This window comes from Plecotus auritus (genome assembly GCF_963455305.1).
Source record: "Plecotus auritus genome assembly, chromosome: 9".
Taxonomy (NCBI): Eukaryota; Metazoa; Chordata; class Mammalia; order Chiroptera; family Vespertilionidae; genus Plecotus; species Plecotus auritus.
The window spans coordinates 3,541,256-3,545,527 of NC_137783.1; positions in this window are offsets into that span (position 1 = coordinate 3,541,256).

The window sequence follows — 4,272 nt, forward strand, 5'->3', positions numbered from 1 at the left end:
ATCCCCGGGCGATGCCCAGTAAACGAAATGAGAAAGCCTGGGCGGTCACCGTGCACGCTCCGTGTGTCAGACCCATGTGCACACATGCGCAGCAGTGTCTGATTCTCCAGAAAGCCCGCAGGAGTTAACCTTGTCAACCACCCTTTTCCGGTAAGGAAACGGAGGCTCAGAGAGGTCACGTGGCCTTCGCAACGTCACAGGATTAACACAGAGCCTCTGTGGAGCCCCGGCCACATCATGCTCAAGACCACGGCCTCCGAGGCGGCACCGAACGAGCTCTCGGGACCACATCTCTGCCCCTGTTCCCCCGAAAACGCTCCCTTTCTCCTTCAAGCTGCTCCTGCTCCCCCCCCAGGTGCTGCATCTTCCGGCAGGAGCTCCCGGCCCTTGTGTTGGGTGCTGGCTCTTCCTTAAGGGTGACTTCATCTAAGACGCATGATCGACGGTGCCTTGTTTTCTTGGACCAAATTCATGCCTCTTCAGTAGAGAATGCCCTGACCTGCTCAGCTAGCCTTCACGTGGGCTGCTGACTGACCGTTTTTTTTGTTTTGTTTTGTTTTGTTTTTGCAAAATCCCCAAGTTTGAGTGTTCCTGGGTTTTCTGAGTTCTGTGGCTGATTATTCTGTAAGAGCAGCCTCAGAGCGCCATGTCCGCTGGATAATAACCCTCCAGACACGTTGGGAAATGGCTCAGGCAAAGCCACGGCGATGTTGCAGAGAGGTGCCAGAGCACCTGGTTGCCATGGGAACGGCCGTGGGGTTTCTGACACAGCCTGCAGCTTGGTAAACACCAATATGCTGTCTCATTTCCAGGGAGATAACAAGACGGTGTTCCTCAACCACCCACTTGCTGAGCGTGGAGAACGGGCGTGACAGAGAGGCGGTCAGCGCGGTTTCATTTCCCCGCAGCCTGCAGGCCGGGCTGTGCACCGGCCGGCATTTCCCTCGATGACACTGGAGCTGGGGTTTCTGTCGTCTCTGTCTCTTCCCAGCCTACGCCGAGAGCTCCCCCGGGCCTGAGAAGGGCTTGACCCGCACATCGCTTACCTGCGACACGATTCTGGTCATTGGACAGAACCGGTTTCCTTTCCGAATATGCTCAGGGGATGCGAAGCCACCCGAGGGATTTACAGTAAACAGGGTGTTTGATGCTGGTCAGAAGAACATCAGGACACCTGCCTTCGCTGACATTCTCAGCAGCTGGTCAGCTCTCCTCACTGTTGACTGTCAATACCGTGGATGGCACTCAGGGGCCTCCCAAGGTCACGCGGTGGGTGAGGTCGGGACCTCCGCTGCCAGAGGTGGTGCTCAGACCACCAGCTTGTTAACAAGCGAGAGAGGTGGCCTTTCGTTCCAGAAACGTCCGTGGCATTCCTGCCCAGAGAGTTGGGGGACCAAACCCAGAAGTGGATGGGGGACGGGGGAGGGCCCCAGCCACAGGGAATGAGATGGGATCACAGTTGTTGCTGCCCTGAGCGCACGTGGGAGGCAACCAATCAATGTTTCTCTCTCTCTCTCTCCCCCCCTTTCTAAAATCAACTTAAATATATATATATATATTAAAAAGTGTGCAAGGCATAAAAAATCCTAGATTAAAAACACCCCTTCAGATGTGTACTCAGAGTCCCAAACACACATAAGCCCCATTAAGAAGGGTTTTCAGATTGTTGCCATTGGTAACTGTGAGTGTGAGTGTGAGTGTGAGTGTGAGTGTGTGTGTGTGAAGGAGTTGGACGGACCTAGGTAGGCATGGGGGTTGCCCGTGCACTGAGTGCTGTGTTTTAAGCACCTTGCACAGGGTTCCCAGCCCTGCTTGGCGGCCGGGGATTGGAAGGGCTGGGCTGTGAGCTGAGCTGGATCACGAGAGGCAGCTGAGACTCGGGGTGAGACGCGTGGGCCCTTCCCTGAGGCTCTTGGGTCTGCCTGTCGGTCCTTCCGCCTAAAAGCGGCACGACCTTGGGCCAACGACTTCACCTTGACTCCCAGCTGCAGGACCAGCGTGAGATCGTGCAGGAAAGCTCGGCTCAGAGATGCGGCTTTAAGAAGCGGTCCGTAAATCTTAGCTCTTCGGCTGCGTTTGGTGCTGGAAGCCAAGTGGACGATCGCCCGGGAGAGCGTCCTCCGTGACTTCCCAAGCCAATTGCTCGGGCTCTCCCTGAGTTCCGGGTCCCTCTTCCCTCTGCCAGCCCGACTCCACGCAGCTGAAGGCCAGCTCAGCGCTCGCCCCTCCGCCGTGGAGCCCCTGGCCGCAGGAGGACGGGGTCACCGCTCAGCACACGGAGCCCTGGTCAGCGCTGGGTAAGTGAGACCCGCACGGGTCCTGTGAGACCACGCAGCGCACCCTGACAAGCACGGGTTAGCTAAGGAAGCCCCTGTGACACCCCAGGGAAAGGCTCATGTCCAGGGGTCCCCACCACTAGCTCGGCCAACACATCCGCAAGGGGACAAACCCAGTGGCCGCAGGAAAGGCCACTGCTGGGCTCCGGACACCGTCAGCACAGGTGCCACCATCTGCTGGAGTGCGATGCGCAGCTGATTCACGGTTTCGATTCTGAGGCCGTCTCCCCAACCCCCGGTGGCTGGGTCATCTCTCCCAACACCCTGGAATTTACAGTACAAGCCACAGGCCGGTCGGCTCTGTTATTCTCTCCAACAAAAGATGCCTTGCCTCATCCCAAAGGCAAGCATGACCTCTGCTGGGAGATTCTGGGGACTGAACATGACCAGGAAGGCAGGAGGAAGGGAGGGGGAAGGGAGGGAGGGAGGAAGGGATGGGGGAGAGAGGAATGGGGGAGGGATGGGGGAGGGAGGGAGGGAGAAATGGGGGAGGGAGGGAGGGAGGGAGGAAGGGAGGGAGGAAAGGAGGGAGGGATGAGGGGAGAGAGGGATGGGGAAGGGATGGGGGAGGGAGAGATGAGGGGCAAGAGGGATGGGGGAGGGAGGAATGGGGGAGGGAGGGAGGAAGGGAGGGATGAGGGCAAGAGGGATGGGAGGAGGGAGGGGGAAGGGAGGGAGGAAAGGAGGGAGGGATGAGGGGAGAGAGGGATGGAGAAGGGATGGGGGAGGGAGGGAGAGATGAGGGGCAAGAGGGATGGGGGAGGGATGGGGAAGGGATGGGGAGAGATGGGGGGAGGGAGGGAGGAAGGGATGGGGGAGGGAGGAATGGGGGAGGGAACAGAGGGATAGTGGGAGGGATGGGGGAGGGAGGGAGGGATGGGGGAGGGAGGAATGAGGGAGGGAAGAGAGGGATAGTGGGAGGGATGGGGGAGGGAGGAATGGGGGAGGGAACAGAGGGATAGTGGGAGGGATGGGGGAGGGAGGGAGGGAGGGAGGCAGGAAGGGATGGGGGAGGGAGGAATGGGGGAGGGAACAGAGGGATAGTGGGAGGGATGGGGGAGGGAGGGAGGGAGGGATGGGGGAGGGAGGAATGAGGGAGGGAAGAGAGGGATAGTGGGAGGGATGGGGGAGGGAGGGAGGGAGGGAGGCAGGAAGGAAAGTGGGAAAGAGAGAGAGAAACATCGCTCTGTTGTTCCATTATGTACGCATTCATTGGTCGCTTCTTGCGTGAGCCCTGACCGGGGATTGAACCTGCAGCCTTGGTGTATGGGGGTGACCCTCCAACCCACTGAGCCGCCGGCGGGGCCGTCGTCATTACTTTTATGAAATACTTACCGTTTGCTGGGCTTAGGGCTGGGCACTTCGTACATGGGACCTTTTGGTTCTATTTTCACTCACTGCTGTGTCTCACGCAGAGTCTACCTCCTGTCGTTCCATCAGTGAAAGACACTAACACACGGGCATCTAGATGCGGTGAGGGGCGTGCACGGGAGACGGGCATTGAAACTCTCTCCTGAAGCGTGTCTTCCTGTCCCGTGTTGAACCGGCCCCCTTCCCACTCCACAGTGAGCTGCCGAGGGCGGACACTGAGCCTGCACTCGCTGCCTTCCCAGCCCCTCCACAGGACCAGGGACATAGCACATAGTAGGTGCCCAATCAAGGCTCATGGAACTCGGTTATGCTTATCTGCAGGGATGTTTGGGGTCTTTTGGATTCACGTCAGAAACAGAAACCACTGGCCCTTTAATGAGAGCTGGTGGGGCTGGGCGATGGGTTGCCGAAAAGCGAGCGAGCGACACAGTAAAGGCCTTTGCCCGGGGAGCTGGCGCGATGCCCGCTCGCAGATCTGACCCAATGATGGAGCCCCGCATGCTCCCTGCATGGCGGGCGTCCAGCATGTTTGTTTACAGGCAGCCGACGGGCCGCTAATTACCTC